General features: G+C 42.6%; 1 pseudogene; it reads right to left on the bottom strand.

Annotated features, from left to right (window-relative positions):
• Window positions 1-17,354: 17,354 nt before the first annotated feature.
• LOC146399419 (olfactory receptor 4D9-like) lies at window positions 17,355-18,199 on the bottom strand (annotated as a pseudogene).
• Window positions 18,200-26,453: the final 8,254 nt, after the last annotated feature.

Genomic DNA, 26,453 nt, shown 5'->3' with positions numbered 1-26,453 from the left:
ATTTAATTTTTGTGCATTGAAGCTTGTATATGAATTCATGTTCAACTTTCTCAGAATAAATTATATTGAGTAGCCTGGGCTCAAGCCATTGGAGAAGAAATTTGAAGAATGCTTCTCTTGTCATTAGAGAATTAAAAATTCCCAATGATTTAGTGTAACTGCTATTGGAAGGAATTAGGGTAGTATGAGGTAAATAATGTATAAAGATGCTCTGAACAAGGGGCTAGCCAGCCAGAAAGTGGGGGTGTGTCAGACTTTTTAGTACTGGCCAATTGAGCCAAGTAGAATTTTGAAGTATCAAATGATCCCATGTTATGTGTAGCTTTTTATGAAAACCTACAATCAAGGATTTATTATAAAGGAAACATGTATGTGTATATATAATACATAAATATATAAAATAAATAACATACATATTCATTTTATAATTATATAAATAAAGTTTTTATTTTACAATTATATAATAAAGTTTTTAATTCACTCATTTGAGTGTGAATTTTATTGGCAGGGAAAATAAATTATACCATCCATTACTGTTCCCTAAAGGGAACCTCAAAGTTAGTCAGCATTTCTCCCCTCCTTCCATTCATGCCTTCCTTCCTCCCTCCTGTCACACACTCATGCACATGCAGTAATGACACAGATGGCGGGAAGGGCTCCAGGTTGGATTAGGAGAGATTAGGAGACAAAATTGCACAAGAGATGCTACTGCTGGATAGGAAATTGATTCAGGTAGATTGTTACATGCAGCACAGTTTCATTGATGCTACCTAATGGAGCAGGTTTGTCTGAATTCTTCAAAATTCCATCACAGAATATTTCAAAGTAATACAGTTTTATTACTCTCAAGTACATACAGTTACTAGAATTAGGCTGAAAAAAAGGATTTGCATAATGGAGGTTCTCTAGGAGCCTGCCTTATTTACTTAATCAGTAAGAATGGAGCATTGTAAATGCAACAACTGTTTGCATATAAATATACATATATTTTCAGATAAAACACTTCTGAAGAGCTTAAGAATGCCTGAGAATAGATTGTTTTCTTAAACAGGTCCAATAATCATTCCTCTCTGCGATCTTGTTTACACTATTCATTTGCTTGGTGAACCCTTCATGGCAAATGCAGATGTAAATTTCATCACAGGCCTTATTGTTATCATTGAAGGGAATTGAGCTTTATAGTCTATGGTTTTGTCAGTTCCACTGCTGGGATTAGGAATGTCAGTCCCAGAGCTTTTCCCTCTTAGGAGCTCCGTCCGCTTCAAGGAGTCTACTTCTTGGGATGTGTGAAAATACTATTCTTGTACAACATGGTAGTTGTAACAAGCCCCCACATCGGAGCCTTGAAACATTGTCAGAACATCCCCCCCCCATTCCTTTCCACCACCTTGGTGGACGTTCATTCATTAATTCATTCAACAAACTTCTAGATGCCAGGTATCACACAGCAGCTGACATGTTGATAATCCATGGTCCCTGCCATCAACTAGTTTACTCTTCTGTAGGAGAGCTACATCTATACATCCCCTAAAGAACAGTTTTGTATTGCTTGTATGCCTAACATGGGAAGCACGACTGATGTAGATACAGATGGCAGCTTCCAATTTAACTATCTGGTGGTCAAGTCAGATTTTTGGCTTTAAAAACCATATATACTTCACTGCTAATCAGGAAATGAGCAACCTCAGTAAGATTCAGCACTGCTGGGAAGTAGCTTGCTGTGATGGACATCTCATCATAACCTTGGGACTAAAGTCATCTATTTCCTCTGCCACTTACTAGCTGTGTGATCTGGGGCAAGTTTCACTTCACTTCTCTGAGCCCTTGTTTCTTCTTCTGTACCTACCTCACAAGGCTGTTGCAAAGATTCAAAAGGATAGCACACATAAACTGCTTAGCACAGCACCTGGCATTTAGTTTAAGTATGGCATTAGTGTGGCATACTTAACTTGTAAGCATGGCCTTTAGTTAAATATGCAACAAATATTAATCTCTTCTGCTCAGCTCCAGCTCCAACACTGTATAGCAGTGCTTTGAAATGTATGTATTTCATTTCTAAGTTACCCCTAAATCTCTCCTCCAGGGCCTATCCCCAAGTTCCTGATCTATTTCAGATGATTTTAAGCTCTTCATAAAACCCTTCACTGGCTCCCATAGCATTCAGGAGAAAGTCCCAGTTACTTAGGGTTTGGCTCTTTAAGTCCCTATTTGCTTTCCCAGCTTTATCTTGTAACACTTTCCCCCTCACACTGATGACTCAAATCAAGCTTGACTGCAGAAGTTGTTCTCTGGTCCTGGAATGGAGATACTGTTAATAATTTTGATGCCAGAGTAAACAGTAGGAATTATTCTTAAATTAAGGGAATAGTGTGAAAATGCAAGAAGTGCAGAATTCTCCTCCTCTGCCCAATCCAATTTTCCTTACATTGGTTGGCCTTGAGTCTCCCATGCTCTCCATTTGTGGTGCCTTTTTAGATTTTAGTGCCCCAAGATGAGGCCACAGTTTCCCCACCCTACTTTTGACTCTAGCTTGGACTACATTTCCCCACCTCCGCCCTGCGCTACAGGATTAACTTCTGAAGCCCTAGACTGGCTTATGTTCTCTTTGGAGCATCTGTGGCACCCTGAGCATGTCCCCTGCTCAGCAATGATCATTTTCCACAGCAGTGTTTTTCAAAGTGTGGTCCTCAGACCACCTTTTAGAATCATTTTTGGTGTGTGTTGAAACAATTGATTCCTAGGCCTCACCCTTGATCTATTTCATTAGAATGTCTGGGCACATAGGTGGAATTTTACATTTTAACAAGCTCCCCAAGTAATTCTGATGCACACAAAAGTTTAACACATAAGAATCTTCTTCTTCACTAGACTGTGAATACCATGAGAGCAGGGGCTGTGTCTTTTGTTTTTGTTGTTGTATTTTTAACACCTGGCAAAGTGTGTGGAACAGAGTAGTTGCCTGGCTAATGGTAATTGCATGAATGTATGAAGGAATAAATGTAAAATCAAAGTTTCCCTGTTGTACTCTGATATCCATGTTGGTGTTTGTTGTTTCTGGGGCAGAAAAGCTTGGCTACTTCCCCATTTGGGGTGTATTGATATTATTTTGCAAATGTCCCAGGACTCATACTTGTAAGTGAGTATTGTCCTCCTCAAAATCTCTTTGGAAGTTGACTTGGGGAATTGTCTGGAGCATGTGGCCCCATTCTTTTCAATAACTTTTTGGTCTTTTCAAACTTTGTTCATCACATGTGGATTTAAGTTGTGGTTTTAGCCAAAAATCACTTAGAGCTAAGCCTATTGAATAAAGTAGGAAATTAAACTGGGTTTGGGGTAAGCAATGATGTTTCCAAGCCAAGTAAATGAAAAGTGCTTTCCAAGAAAAACCATGGTGGCACAGTAATCAGTGGGGGTGTGGTGAGTCTCAAATACTCCAGTAAACTTCATAGTTGCATAGAATACTGGCAATACCTGGTACCTTGAAAGAAGTCATTGACCTATCTCTAGCTAAACCCAGTTGACAAAGGGAACAGGACCTGTATTTAACATCTTCAAGGAAGGTGACTACATAAGTTTTAATTGTTGCTGTCCTCAGTTTGTTCTCCTACGATCCTTTCTGCTAGCAGATTATTCTTTCTCTCTGTAATGTATGCTTATTTCCACTTTTTATATCATCTTACTGAAGAAAGCACAAAAAAATCAACAATAAACTTTTTTGAGAATATGTAAGAAATTTAAATGCCACATTGGAGTTCTGGCTACTTGTAAGTAAGAGTAACTGCATCTGTCTATGTTTTTTATCATGTAATTCCACTGTGTAACTTTGGATGCAGCAGATTTTACATTGCAGCAAAATCACATCTGTGTCCTTTTAAGCTAAGACACACTAGGTGACTTTTCTAAGCTTCCATGGTTTACACATTTATATATGACTCCTGGATGGAATGATCCACAGAAGGATTTTTTGATAATTGCAAATATTTGATACCCTTTCTCCTACAGAATGGAGAATGTGAGGCTGACAGATAAGAACCACTCCCACAGTTATTTCAATTCTTGAAGCAAATTGCAGCCTCAGAGTCACTGCACTGTACTTGGCTGTGTATTACAGGTTGGCCAGGTGGACTGCCATCAGGTAAGGTGAAGCTGCCTTTTACAATCTGGTCTGCCAGCTTCAGATATATACTGAGGAGTTCTTGGCTAGAATATTTATTAGGCTATTGTTGGACTCTTTTTTATCAAATATTTTATCCCAGGTTTATTTGTACTGGGAACTCTGGACAGTAGTGTCTCTCTTAGTGACAAAAATCTGAGCATCTGTGGATTACACAGCCTCATCCCTCTAAAACATCCCAGCCCATCCAAAAATGCTATATTATGAATTAAATAAATATATATATGTATTCACGAGTTCTTTATTGACTCTCGCTGGAGTTTAAGTTGGGGGGGGGATTAAAAGGAAGGAGGTCATGAGTTGCTGCAATTGTCTAAATGACTTGGGGGAAATTAATTACTATATAATAGATAGAGATTTGGGCAGGAAAGATCCATAACATCTGAAAATTGTGATCCAATCATGAAGAGTTTGGTTTCAGGAGCAAGATATAGTTAGGAAGACCAAAGAATGAAGGTATAAGGCCCAAGGAAACATAACACATTTGGTTTCAGTGCTGGGAAAAAAGGTGGGCATTAAGGATGAATGAAGAAAATCCCAGTGCTGAAACCTATTAGTTAAAGTCAGGGGAGATCTGGAAGATGTGAGCTTACTTGCTGTTAAACATCTAGCATGTAGGAGGAACATGGGGGGCAGTTAGGAGATTCCCCACCCCCCACTGCCACCCCAGAGCTGAAATTGGACATACTTTAATCAGAGTTACTAAAGGAGGCATGCATTGTGAATGAAGGCCTGAAAAGGGTGGCAGCTAGAGAACTAACTTGAAACTGGTTGTCAGACCAAGGGCCTATAGGCACTATAGCCCAAAGGCAAGAGGATTAAAAGGTAAAAATTTGGAATGTCAGGGGTTAGTTGTCTAACTGGAAAACACCCAAGCAAAAGCTGAATATGAGGCTATTACCCACAGATAAGAGTTTATACATTTGGGGGAATGTGATGTTTAGAAAGGCTGGACCCATGTTAATGCGACAAGCCAGAGCACACATGGGGTTCTTTTTACTCCTCTACCTAGAAATAGGGTTGGTTCTAGAGTCTCAGTGAAGCTGAGCTTGAAGGTGGGGGTGAGGTGGTTTTTACAAAGATTAGGAGTAATGCCAAGAGAACAGACTTGTGGTTGCCAAGGGGGAGGGGAGAGGGAGTGTGATGGACTGGGAATTTGGGGTTAGTAGATGCAAACTATCACATTTAGAATGGATAAGCAATGAAATCCTGCTGTCCAGCACAGGAAACTATATCCAGTCTCTAGGGTAGACCATGATGGAAGATAATAAGAGAAAAAGAATGTGTGTGTGTGTGTGTGTGTGTGTGTGTGTGTGAGAGAGAGAGAGAGAGAGAGAGAGAGAGAGAGAGAGAGAGAGAGAGAGAGAGAGATTAGGTCACTATGCTGAGCAGAAATTGGCACCATATTGTAAATCAACTCTGCCTTAATAAAAAAAAAAATGTGGCAAGAAAGATTAGGAGTAATGGAGGCCAAGTAGGCTGGTGCATGAATTTTAGAAATGTATACAGCATGACAGCAAATGACAATGACTCTCCCTCATTGTGAATCTCTAGAAGTGGAGGATTAGGGAGTCTTGTTGGGCATAAATACACAAATTGCAGTTGTGACTGGTCTGGCTTGGTCATTCATGACATGCTTATTTATGTCCCAAGGACTCTACTTATTTCTATGGAAGCATATTAAAATGAAAAAGTATTCCTAACATTTTTTTAATCTGGTGGGGTACTCAACTGATAATTCTTGCTAAATAGTCTTTGATCTATGAACTAGAGTTACTAGTGGTAGCTGAAAAAAGGAGGCCTATACTGGAGACGCAGGTGTGAGAGTGGAATTTCTTACCAAATTTGTACATGGGAGATTCTTAGTAAGTGCTGGTTGAATAGAAATAGAACCTGATGGAGTTCCCGTCATGGCTCAGTGGAAATGAATCTGACTAATATCTATGAGGACACAGGTTCAATCCCTGGCCTCGCTCAGTGGGCTAATGATCTGGTGTTGCCAAGAGCTGTGGTGTAGGTCACAGATGTGACAACTGGATCTGGTGTTGCTGTGGCTGTGCTGTAGGCCGGCCGCTGTAGCTCTGATTTGACCCCTAACCTGGGAACCTCCATATGTCTTGGGTGTGGCCCTAAAAAGACCAAAAAAAAAAAAAAAAAAAAAAAAAGAACCTGATAACCAAAATGACAAATGACAAATGGACCACCTCATACTTTGTGAGGTTTGTTTTAGGAGAACTCCACACCATCATTCATATAATTTCTCCCAGGCATTTGTCTCCGGTCCAGCATTCCCACAACTGCCTCTTGGTTAATAGGCTATTGTTTTTTATAACCAGTCATCTTCAAAGGGAACAATTAGAGTTACCTGTATTAGCCAGCAATAAAGTGCTAACTGAAGGGTGTGTGCAAAATTCACATCCCTACCAACCTCTCACTCTACCTCTTCCTTCCTTCTCAAAAAACAAGAAAATGGTAACAAGAACCTTCTAGAGGCAATGTTTTTGTTGTCTGAGCTGGGGATGACTGAGGTGGGTAGTCGTCCCAGATTTTTAGCTTTGGAAAGATCAGCCAGTGATGCTCTGGCAAGCCTGTTGGAAACATACTTTGAGACAAGAGGAGTCTTTCAAGTAAAAGAAAATAGATGCCCACTCTACTTTCTGTTAGGCTACCCTTATGCATACAGAATGCAAAGAGGATCTGCTACTCTTCCAGATAGAATGGAAGTCCCAGAAAAAATGGAATTTGGGCTTATTTTCTCTAATGTACAGTGACAGGAAAAAGTCATTATGCTGGGCCTATCTTTTATCCAGCTCAACTCCCTCAGTGATAAGGGAGGGTGCTGTGAAACACCAGCAATGTGAAATTCAACAGCAAGCAGCCAGTACACAATGAAAGGCAAGTCCAAGGCCTGACTCATTTAGAAGGTAAAGAGACAATGAATTACTTTTAGATTCAGTTTATTATTTACATCTGTGAAAGAAAAAAGTAGTCAAAGTTTCCTGGTCCTTGTGATCCTTGTCTCAAGCAGCAAAAAGGATGACACTGCAGCAAAAGGGATCAGAGAATGGCAATGGTGGTATGAAGACAGCTCTAGACTGCAACTAAGTGAGTTTAGAGTCTGTAGCTCTCTTTGAAGGGGGGATGAGTCAGGAAGACCCTTATCTCATCAGATCTCAGCAGGTGGGGTGCTCCAGTGGTGGTGGAAATTAATCTGACTTGTATCCATGAGGATGTAGGTTTGATCTCTGGCCTCACTCAGTGGGTTAAGTATTTGGTGTTGCTGTGGCTGCGGTGTAGGCTGGTGGCCACAGCTCCAATTCAACCCCTAGCCTGGGAACCTCCATATGCTGCAGGTGTGGCTCTAAAAAGCAAAAAAAAAAAAAATCTCAGCAGGTGGGAGGCAATGAAAAACTGCTTCTTTACAGTCTCCCAAGGGAGAAGAGAGAGAAAGAGGTGAGCGGGAGATGGCCTTGAAACAGCTTCTTGGAAACCGCCCATCTTCTTGTGCTCTGGGAGGATCACAGGTGTTTTGCCAAGACTCAGATGAGCTGTGGTTCAAGCCTTTGTCTGTGGAATTTATGTGGATAGCATAAAGTTTCCACAGTACCACAGTGGTGCTGTTGTACAGCAGCCGATGGCCCAGGTACCTTCCATGGAGAGGAACAAAAGGAAGTGAAGTTAGAGTCTGTTGAGGAACTTCCTGTCCCTCCTTTCTGCTGACCTTCTATTGGTGTCCTTTCATTCAGTCCCTCCAGGTTCTGGGGAGGGATGGGCCAGGGATTAAAGGGATAATGGCACACACTACAAATTCAGGCCCTGCAAGCTTCAGTACCAATGCCAGTGAATCCCAAAAGCCCAAATCCTTTGCTATCTATCTCTGGTTCTTAGTTTTTCAACTATGAAAGGAAATGCATGAGTAATTTCTGAGGCCCCTTCTAGCTCTAAAAGTATTAATTTCCATAAGCACAAGTTTAGTGAATGTGGTGGTAGGAGCCTAATCTGCATACCTACTCCAAGAATGTTGTGACATGAGGGCAGATCATCAGGAACTTTATAACTAAAACAGAGAAATGTCTCTTGGCAATTTCCATCAGATTCCATTTGGAGACAACTGTACTCCTCCATACACACTTAGTTTCATTCAGGGCTCCCCTGCCAATCTCCCCCACTTACATTTGCCACTTACTTTTTAGCTTTCCACTTTAGCTCTCTCCTTCCTTCTTTACTAAGATGCAAATACTGCTCTAGCTAGACATGGATCAGTTTTAAATTTTAGGTCAGCTGTCTGATGTCTTCCATATGGCCATGTGGGAAACTGACAAAGACATTCCATTTTCCAAGGGCAGAGCAGATCACTTGATATAGCAACCAATAAGGGTTCAATGTGCCACCTTTCCCAATCAAAGCTCTTCTTCCTAAAACTTCCACTAATGCACCCCTTATGCGGCAGAGGAGAGGGTCTTGGGATTGCCACTAGTCCAAGTTTTCATTCGATCACTCACTTATTCGTTCAATCACTCGTTTATTCATTCATTCACCAAATAATTTATTGATAACTTCCTTGCATCAGGAGCTGGAATTCAGAGATGAATAAAATGCAGTCTCTGCCCTCCCTCATAAGATGCACAACCTAGAGGCGAGACAGACCACCAATAAATGGACACTTACGTAATAACAGAAGCTATCACCGAATGTTTGCCTACAGTTGTCCCTGATACTATTCTAAACACTTCAGATGTAGTAACTAATTTAATTTTCCCAGCAATGCTAGGAGGTAAAGACCAGTACTGGCTCCAAAGGACATGAATAGTTAATCCCTATGCCCTTGCCCAGACCAGCAGGTTCCCTGGTGGTGCCTGGAAGCCTCTAGCAAGGGTTTGGGCTCTGGATGCCTTTGGCGTGGGCTAAAGGAGTTGTCAGGGCCAGCATCCAGGAAAAATACCCAGCCTAGTGGCTCCTGGAATCCAGGGATGACCCGGCAGGATACCCAAGACCTGGCTAGACACCTTCAAAACCGCCCCCGCCCCAGTTTACCCATCATCTTTTTTCCTCCCCTTTCCCTCCAGCTCCCAATACTCCCCCTTTCCAGGCCAGCCCCTTCCCCTGAGCTGCCTCCTCTTTGAGTCATTTCCCCTTTTCAGCCCCCAAAACATTGGCTCTCTCTTACCTCTGGCAGAAAGGAGAGGAAGGGCAAATGGGCTTTGGGTACCAGGTGAGCGCTTTCCCCAGTGAGCACAAGAACCGCCAATCACCGCACTTCCCCCACCCGGCACCCCACTCCATTAGGAGCGGCAGGAGATCCAGGGAGTTTCCCTCCAACTTCCCTGTCGTCGGAAGGCCCCGGTGGTCAAGCCTGGGAGGTGCTGCATGCACACCGCCTGGTGTCTCCTGGGATGTAAAGAGGGAAGTGATGGCCCAGTCTGGATGGGGTGAGATCAGCGCGCCCCCGGGGGAGGACCCCGCTGCAAAAGCAGCTAGGGAGCCCGGCAGGGCAGCAGAGCAGAGGGGGACGGGGCACGCCCAGGAAAGGGGAGAGGGGCGGGGCTCCCGAGGTTGTGCTCAAACCCGGCCCACGCCCCAAGTGTGCACACAGGATGGGGGGGAACGCATGATTGAGCACAGGGGCGCGGGGGGTGGGGGGTATGGGAAGACCCGCGTGCGTGCAGAGAGGGTCCAGGCAGGGGACGTGTGTAGGCAGTGCGTGCGTGTAGACCTATGTGGTGGAGAGGAGAGAGCGGAAGGGAATGCTGAGGAACGCCCAGGCTAGGGGCAGACACTGGGAGAGTGGGGGACTGAGGTAAGGTAAGCACCATAGCTGGACTCCCCAAGCCACTGAAGAGGCCAGGGATTGAGCCCAGGAAAGGGGAGAGGGGCGGGGCTCTGGAGGATTATCCTGTGTGCAGGGGCTTCTGAGCTGCAGGCACACAGCACTGGGGCGGGGGGGGGGGGGGGGGGGGGAGACCCGCGGGGGCGGGGAGGGGCGAGGGAGGCAGGGATCAGCTTGCATGCCCCGCGTGCATTGGGGTTGCATGCTTGGAGGCGTGCTTGGAGGCGCAGGGAGAGCCGAAGGGAATGCTGGGGGACACCGCAAGCCTGTGGGACTGAGGTAAGGATGTCAGCAGAGCTCCAGCTAACAGCTTCAGGTTAATTTATTATTTGAGATGGGGGAGAGGGTTTCTCTGTTGGAAAATCTAAGGGAAGCTATTGACCTCCTCAAAACAAAACAAAACAAAAAAACACAAAACACAACAGAAAGCAAAACACCTGGTGGTTCCTGGGCCCCTGGATGGCCATCTGTAGACCCCCGGCAAGAGCTGAAAGAGCAGAGCAAAGCCAAATGGATGACTTTAGTATTCGCTCCTGGGTTTGGGGACTCTGCGACAGGGGGACAGAACAGGTGACTGCACTTTCGCCTCCTCTCTCTGTGGGCCCCTTCTGGGCTTGGGGTGGCTTGGAGGCCGGGTCATCTGCCTTCTGGGACTTGGCGCCTTCAGAGAGGGGGCGAATTCTACCAAGGGGTTGTTCTCCAGGGTAGGGCGGTACGGGGGCCCATGGCCTCAGCCAGCCAGCCTGCAGTGATGGGGAAGGGGCCTCACCACCAGGCCCCATGAGCCTCCCGCTGGTCAGCGCAGATCTGGGCACTGGCCTCAGACATGCTGGTCAGTGCTGCTCTGGCTAAAGTCGAAGCATGGGGCTTAGAGGTGCACTCAGGTCTAATCCCCCCCACCCCCTGTCCTAGGGGCTCCACAGCCTGGAGGGGAGGCGTGTGACCCTTACCCCCGGTTGGGTGACTATGAGATCAGTGGATTGGGGTTCTGATCCCCACTTTGCCATTAACTAACTGGGATGTGAAGCAATTTCCCTGAGCTTCCTGTGCCTGACTTTCCTCATTTATAAAATGGGAGAATAGCTCACAGCATAGTTGGAAGTGTGACTGAGACGAATAGGTTCCTGGCACGTGGAAGCATTTAGTACATGGCAGCGTGCCTGGATGTACCAATATATATTATTTCCTGATAAAGTACAAATTGTATGAAGAAAGACTGTATTAAACTGCTGATTTCTTTTTGGCCTCTTCTAGGCACACCTAGTTTTGCCATCTTCAGCCAAAGCCCACCAGGTCCATCTTGTGAAGTCACATGCCTGAAGTAAGTGGCCCTTTAGTTTAAGTTTTTAGTGATGTTCTGAGAGACAGGGCTTAGTTCACCATTAGCTCCCAGCTGTATTGCTGCCCGGGTCTCCAAGTCTTCACACTTGCCTGCTTCCCTCCTGTTTCATTCTCCCTTACTTCCTCTGAGTGACAGAGTTACTGACTGGTTCAGAGCACACGCCTTGATGTTGGACAACCCACGTTCAGATCCCAACCCCACTCTGCTCTACCACTTTTGGTGTGATCTTGGGCAAGTTATCTCACCTCTTTTAGAATCCTTTCCCTTGAAGTCCCTGTCATGGCTCACTGGAAAGGAATCTGACTAGTATCCATGAGGTTCAATCTCTGGGCTCACTCAGGGGGTTTATGATCTGACGCTGTCTGACCCTCCCTCTAGGGCCAAGTTTGGTTATGGCCAGCACCAGATTGGTGCAGAGAATTAATAGGGAATGTGTTCTCTTCTGTTTGACGGTATCTTGTCTTACCTTTTAAGTCTTTACTGCCTTTTGAGTTTCTTTTTGTCCCTGGTGTGAGGGTGTGTTCCAGTTGCATTGATTTACATGCATCTGTCTGGTTTTCCCAGCACCACTTAATGAAAAGACGGTCTGTTTCCCATTTTAGATTCCTGCTTCATTGATTGAAGATTAAGCGGGCAAAGGCAACTGGGTTTATTCTGGTTCCTCTGTTCTGTTCCTTTTGTCTGTGTGTCGGTTTTGGTACCAGCACCACCCTGTCTTCATTACTTGAGCTTTGTAATATTGCCTGAAGTCTGGGAGAGTTGTGCCACCTGCTTCTTTTGTTTTGTTTTGATCCTCGGGATTCCTAGGCAATTCTGGGTCTTTTATGGGTCCACATACATTTTTGGATTGTTCATTACAGTTCTATGAAGAATGTCATCGATCATTTGATAGAGATTACACTGAGTCTGTAGAGTGCTTTGGGTAGTATGGACATTTTTATGATATTAATTCCTCCAATTGAGGAGCATGGAATATCTCTCCATTGCTTTGAATCCTCTTTAATTTCCTTGATTAATATTTAATAGTTCTCAGCATATCAGTCTTTCATCTCCTAGGTCAGGTTTATTTCTAGGCAGCTGATTTTTTGGGTGCAATTTTAAAAGGTATTGCAATTTTGTGTCGCTTTTCTAATATGTCATTGTTAGTGTACAGAAATGTACCTGATTTCTGAATGTTCATCTTGTGCCCTGCTACTTGGCTGAATTTGTTGATCAGTTCAGATAGGTTTTGTGTGGAGTCCTTAAGGTTTTCTATATGAAGTATCATGTTGTCTGCATGCAGTGACAATTTTACCTCTTCTCTTCCAATTTGGATAACTTTTATTTTTTGGCTTGTCTGATGGCTGTGGCTAGGACTTCCAGAACTATGTTGAATAGCAGTGGTGAGAGTGGGCATCTTGTCTTGTTCCAGATTTTAATGGGAAGGCTTTCAGCTTTGCTCCATTGAGTAGTATATTTGCTGTGGGCTTATTCACAAATGGCTTTGATTTTGTTAAGGTATGTTCCCGCTTTGGTAAGAGGCTTTAGCAGGAAGGGATGTTGGACTTTGTCAAATGCTTTTTCTGCCTCTGTGGAAATGATCATGTGGATTGACTTCTGTTCATGTGGTGTATGATGTTGGATGATTTGTGTATGTTGAACCCATCCTTGTGAACCTGGGATGAATCCCACCTGGTCGTGGTGTGTGACCTTTTTTATATGTTGTTGGATTCAGTTGGCTAGAATTCGTTGAGCATTTTAGCATCTATATACATCAACGTTATTAGCCTATAATTTTCCTTTCTTGGTAGTATCTCTGTCTGGTTTTGGTATTAGGGTGATCGTGGCTTCCTAGAATGTCTTTGGGAATGTTCCTTCTTCAACCTATTGGAAAAGTTTAAGGAGGATGAGTATAAGTTTTTCTTTGTATGTTTGGGAGAATTCTCCTTTGAAGCCATCTGGTCCTGGACTTTGGTTTGTAGAGAATGTTTTTTTTTTATTATTATATATTCACTTGCATTTCTAGTGATTGGTCTGTTCACTTGATATATTTCTTCTTTATTTAGTTTTTGCAGGCTGTGAGTCTCCAGAAAGTTGTGCATTTCTTCTAGGTTGTCAAATTCGTTGGCATATAATTGTTCATAGACGTCTTCTATGGTTATTTTTTTATTTCTGCATTATCTGTTGAAATTTTGTTTATTAGTTTGTTGTTGTTGTTGTTGTTGCTGTTTTTCTCAAATCTTCTTGGTGAGTCCAGCCAGAGGGTTGTCAATTTTCTGAAGACAAGCAAATCTCCATTTCTGGGTGAAATATGAAGGAGTTGGACTTTGCCTGCTATTTGACTTGACTGCCACCTAGTGGGAAAAGAGCCTAAGTGACAGGCTAACCGAAGGGTTGTGGTAACTGCAGAAATGATCACTACCCAGCTTGCCCTAATGTGTGCAGGGGACGGTGTTGTGTGGCTTTTCCCCTACCTGTCTAAGAAATTGTCCTGAGACTTGATCTTTGTGTGAATTGATCTTGATATGCATTCCCAATGAGAGCGCCGCTTACTCCCCCTCGCCCACCACACGCTGGCCCCAATTTGGTTTTGCAAGCACTTACCTTCAAGTTGGCCTCAAGCTGAGGCGGAGCTCTCCAGGGTTGTCCTCTTCCTTTCAGCGCGCCCTCTAGGGGGGCCACGGGGGCAAGGGGCGTTGCCTGGCCGGCAGGTCCTCATGGTCTTGGCAGGTCCTGCGCAGGCTCGCAGACCTCCGCGACCCCCCTTTGCTCTCCAGCTGGCCAGGTCCGCCTGGCGCGGTGCAGGCATGTAGGGCCCAGTGGTCCGCCTTTGTTCTCCATCTGCCCAGCTCCTAGGCCACCTGCTAGTCTCCCGCGTTTCAGAAGCCCAGCACGCACAGAAAGGGGGGGGCCTATCGCTCCGCCCATTGCCACGCCCACAAATGCCCATTCTCTTTCTCCAGCGTGGCAATTCGACCTGACTTTCCTTAGAAGCAGGATTCACAGCCAGCTGCGCGGTTGGGGTAGGTCCCCCTGCCTTGGGTCAGAGATCTTCCTGCAGTTTCAGCAGCCAACCGCAAGGTAGGAGACCAGCAAGTGCCCCTCGCTAATCTAGGGATGCTCCTCTGAGGAACAGTCTGGCCCTCCCTCTAGGGCCAAGTTTGGTTATGGCCAGCACCAGATTGGTACAGAGAATTAATATAGTATATGTTCCCTTCTAGGTGTTTGACGGTGTCTTGTCTTGCCTTTCAAGTCTCTACTGCATTTTGAGCTTATTTTTTGTCCATGGTGTGAGGGTGTGTTCCAGTTGCATTGTTTTACACGCATCTGTCTGGTTTTCCCAGCACCCCTTAATGAAAAGACGATCTTTTTCCCATTTTATATTCCTGCCTCATTGATTGACGTTTAATTGACCCAAGGCGTCTGGGTTTCTTTCTGGTTTCTCTCTTCTGTTCCTTTCGTCTGTGTGTCAGTTTTGGTACCAGCACCACCCTGTCTTCATTACTTTCACTTTGTAGTATTGCCTGAAGTCTGGGAATGTTATGCCTCCTGCTTGTTTTTTGTTTGTTTGTTTTTTGGTTTTTGTTTTTCCTCAGGATTGCCTAGGCAGTTTGGGGTCTCTTATGTTTCCATATACATTTTTGGATTGTTTGTTACAGATATATGAAGAATGTCATCGATCATTTGATAGAGATTACACTGAATCTGTAGAGTGCTTTGGGTAGTATGGACATTTTTATGATATTAATTCTTCCAACCAAGGAGCATGGAATATCTCTCCATTTCTATGAGTCCTCTTTAGTGTCCTTGATTAATATTTAATAGTTCTCAGCATATAGCCTTTTCTAATATGTCATTGTTAGTATCCAGAAATGGAACTGATTTCTGAATGTTCATCTTGTGCCCTGATACTTTGCTGAATTTGTTGATCAGTTCAAGTAGTTTTTGTGGGGAGTCCTTGGGGTTTTCTATGTGTAGTATCATGTCACCTGCATACAGTGACAATTTTACCTCTTCTCTTCCAATTTGGGTAACTTTCATTTCTTTTGCTTGTCTGATTGCTGGGGCTAGGACTTCCAGTCCTCTGATGAATAACAGTGGTGAGAGTGGGCATCCTTGTCTTGTTCCAGATTTTAATGGGAAGGCTTTCAGCTTTTCCTCCATCGAGTATTATATTTGCTGTGGGTTTCTTCATAAATGTCTTTGATTATGTGAAGAATATGGAGCTGAGTTCCCTGTGCTATACACTAGGTCCTTGCTAGTTATATTCTGTAGGTGGTAATGTGTATATGTCAACCTCAAACTCCCAATTTTTTCTCCCCCCGCCCTGCTTAGCACCTGTCTTTGCTTAAGCCTTTCAGAAATTCAGGTGCACTGTCTACAGGCTCTGCCTGTCAGTGTTATTTCTGTATGAATACTCCCACATAGAATATTACCTATTTCTGCCCAGGAAGAAATCTTGGAGCCATTTGGGGATCCTCTCTCCCCAGGCAAAAGCGTGGATTTGCATTGTTTGGGGGACCACAGCTAGAGTTCTCTTTTCCTGATTTCCTTTTAAATGTCAAATACTGGTCTTCACTCCATGGGTGTCTGGCTTTGTGGCTACAGTGAGCTCACCATTGCACAAGTGTGACCTACTCTGCACCAGCCTCTCCCTCTGCACATACTGATTTATTTGCTTGGATTGTCCTTCTCTGTCTTGCTACCCTTGGCAATAGTAAGGGGTGTATTGTCAAACATCTTTTGAAACTCTCAGGAAAAGTGCCTGCAATATTTCCACTACACTTTGTTCTTGTCTTCTTGAAAGCAACTTGAGGTAGGCTTCTAAGACAGTGACTCTATTGAATCCTTCTGCAGCAGTTTGACTCCTAACACTGTCAGGCACATAATTAGTGCTCTGTAAATACCTGTGGGATGAATAATTGAAATCAGGTAGTGGAAGGTGTGAATGGGACTCACTTTAAAATGGTATCACATATAGGTTCCCAGCACATACTATAGGACCAACCTCATTAAGACCCTATGGTATCCATAGATACTAATTGCTTTTGGCATTATGGTGATCTCTTCCCATTTTAAGAAAGTGAAATTTGATATTTATCTTAACATTTTGTATTATCTTGTTCTCATAGAATTGTTTTTCATATTAAAAAAAGTTCTTATTCTATTCTATTCTATTCTATTCTATTCTATTCATTTTGCCTTTTAGGGCCACACCTGTGGCATATGGAAGTTCCCAGGCTAGGGGTTGATTTGGAGCTGCAGCTAAGCCATAGCCACAGCAATGCCATATCCAAGCTGCCAGATCTGAGCTTACTATCTGCCTTTTGTAAAGAAAATTTTAAAAATTTAATTTAATTTAATTTAATTTTTGTCTTTTTGTCTTTTTAGGGGTGCACCCTTGTCATATGAGGTTCCCGGGCTAGGGGTAGAATCCGAGGTGTAGCTGCCAGCCTACAGCTACACCAGATCAGTGCCATGTCTGCAACCTACACCACATCTCATGGCAATGCTGTATTCTTAACCCACTGAGCAAGGCCAGGGATTGAACCTGGGTCCTTATGGACGCCAGTAAGATTTGTTTCCACTGAGCCACAGTGGGAACGCCTATAAAGAAATATTTTAAACATTTAAATTAAAAATTTTTTATTGGGGTACAGTTGATTTACAACCTACACCACAGCTCATGGCAACACCGGATCCTGAACACACTGAGTGAGGCCAGAGATGGAACGTGCATCCTCATGGATACTAGTTGAGTTCTTTAAAGCTGAGCCTTCTTCCCATTTTTGAGAAAATGAAATTTGGTATTTGTCTTTACATGTTGGTATTGGCTCATATTCATAGAATTATTTTCATATTTAAAAATTTCTTTTTTAAAAATTAAAGTTGATTTACAATGTTGTGCCAATTTTTTGCTATACAGCAAAGTGACCCAGTCATACACACACACACACACGCACACACAATCCCTTTCTCATACTATCTTCCATCATGTGGGACCTCATTGCTTATCATTGTCCTCACAGAATTTAAATCCTTTCTGAATGCTCCAGTCATTTCTTTAGTCTCCTCATGGATGATTTCATTTCGTGGTTCCTCAAGGTATAGATCATAGGATTGAGCAGCAGAGAGATGACAGTGAAGGTCATGGAGATAGCAGTATCTGTGGGGAGGGTGGTGAAGGGCTGGGCATAGACGTAGATGCAGGGCACGAAGTGCAGGGTCACCATGGTGATGTGGGAGGTGCAGATGGAGATGGCTTTCCTCCTGGCCTCCCCCTGGTGAGACCTCAGAATCCTGAGGATGACTGTATAAGAGATGAGGAGAAAGAAGAATATAAACCAGCTGACCAGTCCATTGTTGGAAATCATCAGGAGCTCTGGGTGAAGGTATCAGTGCAGGCAAGTTTGAGGACCTGGGGGACATCACAGTAGAAAGTGTCAGGAACATTGGGTCCACAGAAGGGGAGTGGGAGCAGCAGGGAGATCTGTGCAGTGGAATGGACAAAGCCCCCCACCCAAGAGGCCACCATGAGGCTAGTGCATTGTTCCTTACTCATGATAGTCAGATAGTGGAAGGGTCTTGAGATGGCCACATAGCAATCAAAGGCCGTCATATATAGAGAGAAAACATCTGCTCCCCCCAGAAGATGGAAGAAGAACATTTGGGTGACACAGCCATTGAAGGAGATGGTCTTTCTCTCTGACAGAAGATCAACTAGGACCTTAGGAGCTGTGATGAAGGAGAAGCAGATGTCAAGAATGAAGAGATTGAAGAGCAGAAAGTACATGGGTGTGTGCAGATGAGATTCCCAGGTAACTGTCACCATGATGAGAAGGTTTCCCACCAGAGTTGTCATGTACACCAAAAGCAAAAAGACAAATAAGACCCAGCTCAGCTCTTGAGACTAAGTAATTCCCAGGAAAATAAATTCTTTCACTCGGGTATAATTTCCCTGATCTATTGGATCACAGATTTCTTTTTTCAAGTATATCTCTGGAAGAAATAACAGCATATTAAAGAATGTATTATGAAATCTACTATTGTCTTTTCTGTCATGAGTTTTTTTTTTTCTTTTTCTTTTTTGTGGCTGCACCTGTGGCATATGGAAGTTCCTGGGGCCAGGGGTTGAATCTGAGTTGCAGCTGCAGGACTATAGCATGGCCCCAACGGTGCCAGATCCGAGCCATATCTGTGACCTATGCCATAGGTTATGGCAATGCCAGATCCTTAACCCACTGAGTAAGGCCAGGAATGACCCTCATCCTCATGGATACTAGTCTGATTCTTACCACACTGAGCCACAACAGCAGCTCAGACTTCTAAGCTACAACTGCAACTTATATGATATTGTACATCAACTATGCTTCAAAAGAAAATGCAACCTTATCTATGAAAAAAAATCTATTCCATTTCTAGGAAGTATGTACATATGTTATGTTCACCAAATATGTATCCTAGAATATTTGTAGCAGTTTGTAATTGCCTCAAACTGGAGAATGACACAGATGTCAATTAACAGTGGAGAAGATAAACTGTGTTAAAATCACATACTACTACACAGCAATGGGGATGATCTACTTTATGTGTAAAAATATATATGAATCTGAGACATGATGTTAGATGAAATAATCCAAGCACAAAAGAGTACATATGCTTTTATTTGTTCATACAAAAACCAAAATATACAAAACTAAGGGAATATGAGGGAAGCTTTTGAGGTGCTGATAATGTTTTGTTTTTTAAATCTGGGTGCTTATGGCAAAGATATATTCAGCTTGTGTGAAAATCCATTGACCTGTAGAGACTTATGTGTGTTTTTGTATATGTTCTTCAGTAAAATGTTAACAAAATCAACATGGCTTCAAACATTTTAATCTCTTGTAAAGAATAAACTTCACAAAGTAAAATTTAATTGACCACTCGCTTTCATAATGGTTGTTTTATAATAAAAAAAGTTAGAGCTGCTACAACTTGAGAGTTACCTTCTCATTCTTGTCTCACTTATTCTTGTCTTACACAGTGGCTCTGCTGTCCACCTATTGTCCTTTCTCTGATCTGATTTTAATTACTGTATGTTTTCCTCCATTATACCCTGCGGCACATGGAGTTTCCAGACCAGGGATCAAATTGACCACATTTTCGACCTATGCCTACAGCTGTAGCAACACCAGATCCTTAATCCACTGTGGCGGGTAGGGGATTGAACTTGCATCCCAGGGCTGCGGAGACACTGCTGATCCCCAGTGGCAACAGCGGGAACTCCTGCTCTTCTAGACTTAGGAAAAAATCCTTTCAAGCTCACAGTTCCCCAAGCAGCACTCTCCTTTCTACTCAATAAGAATAAGAACCTCCTTTTTCATTCCATTAATTTTTGACATTTCATGCAACAACATGGAATGATAAGAATAAATGTTCCGAATAGTGATCAAAGATTTCAGAATCCCTGAATTAAAATTCCCCAGGCTAACGACTTACCATATCTAGACAGTGGAGAAATCATGCCCAAAGGAGTCTTTGGTTGATTCAGAATATAAAAATATTTCAATGGATGACAGCATCTTACTCTAAAATTTTTCTTTTGCTATTGGAAGGATAAGTGAATAGTTTTCAAATTTTCTACTCAAGAAACCTCTGTGACAAGAACAGCTTCCTGTGTTTCCTGTGTTCTCCTCCCTTCTTTCTCTCTCCTATTTTTCTTGACTATTTCTATTTTTTCCTTCCTCTACATACCATTTCCATGACTGTATTAGTGCTCTACAGAAACAGAACTGATATGATCTATACCTATATCCATGCCATCTATCTATATCTATCACACATATATATAGACACACACTTAGAGAGAGAATTATTATGTAGAATTGACTGTGCTATTATGGAGGTGAAGTTCCAAGATCTGCCTTCTGAAAGCTGGAGACCCAGGAAAGCTGAAGACCCAGGAAATCTTTTTTTTTTTTCGCACTGTACAGCAAGGGGGTCAGGTTATCCTTACATGTATACATTACAATTACAGTTTTCCCCCCACCCTTTCTTCTGTTGCAACATGAGTATCTAGACAAAGTTCTCAATGCTATTTAGCAGGATCTCCTTGTAAATCTATTCTAAGTTGTGTCTGATAAGCCCAAGCTCCCGATCCCTCCCACTCCCTCCCCCTCCCATCAGGCAACCACAAGTCTCTTCTCCAAGTCCATGCTTTTATTTTCTGAGGAGATGTTCATTTGTGCTGGATAGTAGATTCCAGTTATAAGTGATATCATATGGTATTTGTCTTTGTCTTTCTGGCTCATTTCACTCAGTATCAGAGTCTCTAGTTCCATCCATGTTGCTGCAACTGGCATTATGTCATTCTTTTTTATGGCTGAGTAGTATTCCATTGTGTATATATACCACCTCTTCCGAATCCAATCCTCTGTTGATGGACATTTGGGTGGTTTCCATGTCCTGGCTATTGTGAATAGGGCTGCAATGAACATGCGGGTGCACGTGTCTCTTTTAAGTAGAGTTTTGTCTGGACAGATGCCCAAGAGTGGGATTGTGGGGTCATATGGAAGTTCTATGTATAGATTTCTAAGGTATCTCCAAACTGTTCTCCATAGTGGCTGTACCAGTTTAATTCCCACCAGCAGTGCAGAAGGGGGTTCCCTTTTCTCCACAGCCCCTCCAGCACTTGTTATTTGTGGATGTATTAATGATGGCCATTCGGACTGGTGTGAGGTGGTATCTCATGGTAGTTTTGATTTGCATTTCTCTTATAATCAGCGATGTTGAGCATTTTTTCATGTGTTTGTTGGCCATCTGTATATCTTCTTTGGAGAAATGTCTATTCAGGTCTTTTGCCCATTTTTCCATTGATTGATTGGCTTTTTTGCTGTTGGGTTGTATAAGTTGCTTATATATTCTAGAGATTAAGCCCTTGTCAGTTGCATCATTTGAAACTATTTTCTCCCATTCTGTAAGTTGTCTTTTTGTTTTCTTTTTGGTTTCCTTTGCTGTGCAAAAGCTTTTCAGTTTGATGAGGTCCCATGGGTTTATTTTTGCTCTCATTTCTACTGCTTTGGGAGACTGACCTGAGAAAATATTCATGATGTTGATGTCAGAGAGTGTTTTGCCTATGTTTTCTTCTAGGAGTTTGATGGTGTCCTGTCGTATATTTAAGTCTTTCAGCCATTTGGAGTTTATTTTTGTGCATGGTGTGAGGGATTGGTCTAGTCTCATTGCTTTGCATGCAGCTGTCCAGGTTTCCCAGCAATGCTTGCTGAATAGGCTTTCCTTTTCCCATTTTATATTCTTGCCTCCCTTGTCAAAGATTAATTGACCATAGGTGTCAGGGTTTATTTCCGGATTCTCTATTCTGTTCCATTGGTCTGTCTGTCTGTGTTGATACCAGTACCACACTGTTTTGATGACTGTGGCTTTGTAGTATTTCTTGAAGTCTGGGAGTGGGAAAATCAATATTGTAAAAATGGCCATACTACCCAAAGCAATCTACAGATTCAATGCAATCCCTATCAAATTACCCATGACATTTTTCACAGAACTAGAACAAACAATCCAAACATTTATATGGAACCACAAAAGACCCAGAATTGCCAAAGCAATTCTGAGAAACAAAAACCAGGAAATCTTATATTGTAATTCAGTCCTTGTTCAAGGTCCTGAGAACCAAGGGAGCCAGTGGTGTAAATGATGAGATGAGAAGTCCCAGCTCAGGCAGTAAGGCAGGAATAAAGGGGTATATTTCTCCTTCTTCCACCTCTTTTGTTCTATTTGTGTCCTCAATGGATTGGATCTTGTCTACCCATTGGGGGGGAAGAGAAACTCATCTTTATTCGAAGGAGCAAGCCTTGATTCAAATGCTAATGTCATCTGGAAACACCCTCATAGACACACCCAGAAACAGTGTTTAAACTGGGTGCCCTGTGGCCAGTCCAGTTGACACATAACATTAATCATCATAAAGATGTTGAGATCATCTTTTTAAGAGAAAGCTGACTCAAATATAAGTCCTTTCCTTAAGTAATTTACAGTTGAGACAATAAGAGTGTTTCAGCTTGTGGGACTGGCAGAGAGAAAAGTGAGGAGAATCAAAATTGTGAGGATTTATGTTAAAAACAGTCCCTCTTGGGCTTATAATGTTTGTAAACTTTGTCCTGGAGGTTTTATGGGACAGTGTCACATCCCACACTTGCATTTTGGATACACATATGTGCATCATCTAGAGAATTTACATGATTTGGGCTTTACCACTTCCTAGATGGTTTGAGCTTGGGCCAGGTACTCAATCATAGCACCAAACTCATGAGAAATATATGAGAGGGTCACAAGATATGGGTTAGAGTCAGTTCTCAGCCTTCACCATTAAAATTTATCTACAATATGATGATAATAAGACCTACCTCATAAGTGGGACTCTTCTAAAGAGTAGGTGAGATTGCATGTCTATTTTGCAAACTGGAAGGAGCTGAGGATTTTGATTTTGCCAGTGGCTACCCTGTCTCACCAGCTCCAGGTGAGCCCTTCTTTCTCATACATGCCAGGTGCCTTTGTGGGGACTTGTCTGAGAATGGCTCATCTTGCTACTGATGCTGTGGTTCAAAGCCCTCTTCCCAACAACTGGAAATAAGTGTAAAGTGCCATTTATCTTCTAGGGATTTTTTTTTGGCCTAGGAATTTGAACTAATGCATGTGTTAAAAAAAATTGAGTATTGTATCACACGTCTGCTTATAAATAAATTTATTTCTGCATGCAAATGTAAATATAAGCATTTTCATTTAAAAAAAAAAAAAAAACCTTTACAGAAAGAAAGCAAACTGCAATCTTCAATTTGTGCTTCAGTCATCTGGATACCTGGCCTTGGGGTATGGGGGTGGGCAACTTTCAAAGTCTCAGCATTATAGCAATGTGGGCAGGATTATGGAGCTCTGTTTTGTTTATTTTTTCCCTCACTTTTAGTGAAAATTTATGTTCATTTTATTGCTTCTAAAACCCATCATATCCATGTGAAATATGTATTATTTTCCTGATTTCATGGATGAGGAAACCAAGACACAGAATAATTGAGTAACTTGTTCAAGTTTTCACCCCTGGTAGAGCCATGTCACAAACCAAGATCAGTCTTATTCCAAAGACCTATGGTCTTGGGAGTTCTCTTGTGGTGCAGTGGGTTAAGAATCTAGTACTGTTTTTTCATTGGCTCAGGTTGCTGCTGTGGCATGAGTTTGATCCCTGGCCTGGGAATTTCCATTCGCCATGGGTACAGCCAAAAAAACAAACAGAAACCCTAACTACTGCAACTATACTTCTTCCCAGTGTTGGTCAGCCCTTCCCAGAAAATCCTGGAAAGGAAAAAAAAAAAAATCCTTTGCCAAGCAAGTGAAAGTAGAATGTGGGTGTAGGGTGATGATGTTAGAATCTGGAGCCTGGTGAATAAAAGGTTTGGCTGAAGGTGACTCACATGAGAGGATGTCAGAAGTGACTTGGAAAAACAAAAGCAGAATTTTAAAAGTTGACTTTACAGTCTTTAGAGGTACCTTCACCCAGAACCTCCATCAACCACAGAGTGTTCCAATGCAAGGTGCAGAAATGTGTTCTGGGTAGCATTATTCAAACACAAGCTCCTTCTTAAAATAATGGATCTTGAGGGTTCCTACAGATGCTGTCTTTGTACAGAGTGGGGAGGATACTTTGAATCTACAGCATTGTACACATTGCGTTAAAACACAGGCCCAATAAAGAAGGAGGGAAGGGGAAGTGGATAAAGAAATACAGATGTGGGGAGGGATAAATTAGGAGTTTGGAATTAACATATACACTCTACACTACATAAAACAGATAACCAACAAGGACCTACTGTATAGCACATGGAACTCAATATTTTGGGAAAGGCATCTATAAGTGAAACCTATAAGGGAAAAGCATCTGAAAGAGAAATATGTACATATATCTGTATGTATATCTGAATCACTTTGCTGTATATCTGAATCACTTTGCTGTATACCTGAAACTGACACAACATTGTAATCAACTAGACTTCAATAAAAAAAAGAGCTATAATTTTATCTGTTTTTGCAAAGTCAAAAGAAGGATCATTAGGGTTTCTCAGAAATCACCCCAAAGGTTATTTGGAAATCACCCCATGCTTTGGAAACAAGCTTATCAAAATAAGCACCCAAGCTTTGGAAACAAGCTTATCGAAACAAGCTTATCTTGGAAACAAGCTTATCTTGGACAGAGCCTGTAAACCCAGGGTTACCTTGTATCCCAGCTTCCCAGAAAGAATGCTGCTCCATTCTCTACATTGAGTTGAATCTATGAGAGCTCTCCTATGTCATGATTTTCTCTCTCCCAATATTGAAAAACCTCTACTCTTAATTGAATCCCTAAATTTTTAGAAGCCTTATGCATATTGAGTTGCAAAGCTGGCCAGATTCCATGTACTAAATTCAGGAATTGCTGACTTTCAGTGCTGTTTTTCCAAGGCAATTGTCCTCCTGAGAGGCAGGAAGTAGCCAGGCACCTAATCAACTACCTTCAAAACAATTCAAAGCTCACCATCTTCCCTCCCACCCCCAAGTAAAATGCATCACATCCCCTGGAGCCAACTGAACTTCCTCTTCTATTTTACAAGCCACAATTTCCTTCTTCCACATAGTGAAAAACTACCACTTTTCTTGGCTTCATTAAAAGTCTTGGTTTCAAAAGGAACATTCTATACATTTGTAGCATTTCTGAAAAATCTACACCAACAGCTTTTGAGTTTTGGAAGTTCACAGGCAAGCACTAACAGACTCAGTCTCCAAGTGAAAAAAATCAACCCTATTATGATGCTCCCATTGCATCTTAGAAGTAGGTTCTGGGGAAATTCTATGTTTCATGGACAGCCTACCTCAAGGCTAGCAATTTGGTTATGTTTTTCTTTCAGCTGGGAAAGGGCAGCCTTGAGGAATCACCTCATTCCGACTCTTCACCTGACAGTGCCTCGACCACCTCTCTTGTCCCTCAGCCACAAGCCTAATAAAGAAATTAGCAAAGGGAATATTGTTGCATATGAATGTGGAAGCCTAGTGGCCAATTCGATGGTGTTCTTGTGGGAGTCATTAAAATGTCACCAAGTCCTCCTCCTTTCTCTCTATCTCCCTCATCGCCTCTCTGCCCCGTCTCACACGTGCATGCAGAGACACTAGTGCATCTTCAGGATGTAGCCTTTTCTCCAGAGGAAGCCCATGAGACAGTGCATTATCATCCTTGGCTTAGGAGGAACATGTTGTGTTGCACCACACCATGGACCGTGTGGTTTTCCTTCTTACCAAAATTGTTTTGCTTTCAACCAGCTGGGAAATGAAACTTAAGTAAAAGGGTAACAACAGAAAAATGAATCAGAACTCAGTGGCTACTGTTGGGGTAGCTCTCAGAGACTGGAGGGTGTAGATTTATATTTATTTTTTATTTTTTGCTTTTTAGGGCCATACTCATGGCACATAGAAGTTCCTGGGCTGGGGCTGAATCTGAGCTGCAGCTGCCAGCCTGCACCACAGCCACAGCAATGCCAGATCCAAGCCCTGTCTGTGACCTACACTACACCTCACGGCAATGTCAGATTCATCGCCCACTGAGGGAGGCCAGGGATCGAACATGCATCCTTATGGATACTGGTCTCATTCATTACTGATGTGCCACAATGGGAATCCCAAGCTTGTGATTTTATGTCATCTAGATAAATGATAGACATGTGTGTAAACAGATGCAATTGACCTCCCCCTCCCCTGAGTTATTGAATCAGGTTGTATTTTGTGTTCAGACATAGTTTGAGGAAGTGTCAGAGACAATGGTGTGGCAGGGCTTTCTGAGTTTCTGCCCCTGGGATCATATTTCTGTAGCCAAAGTGTGGCCTCTGCCTCTGTGCATTGGCACAAATTAAGTCTCAGAGAAAGAGTTTTTGGTGAAGCAGAAAGAATAGCTTAACTGCTTTGCCAGGCAAAGGAGGCCATAGCAGGCTAAGGCCTCAAAACTGTGTCCCATCTTGAGAGGAAATAGCAAAGAGTTTTATAGATTCAGCTCAGAAGACAGGGTTATTGATTAAGGTGTCTATATTATTCTCCCTCCATAGATCATTTCAGAGTCGTTA

This window comes from Sus scrofa, chromosome 10 (assembly GCF_054392235.1).
Source record: "Sus scrofa isolate SSC_HxYL_T2T_F1_AM1 chromosome 10, Sscrofa_HxYL_maternal_Yorkshire_Landrace_v2.0, whole genome shotgun sequence".
NCBI lineage: Eukaryota > Metazoa > Chordata > Mammalia > Artiodactyla > Suidae > Sus > Sus scrofa.
This window is presented reverse-complemented; position numbering and strand designations above follow the sequence as displayed.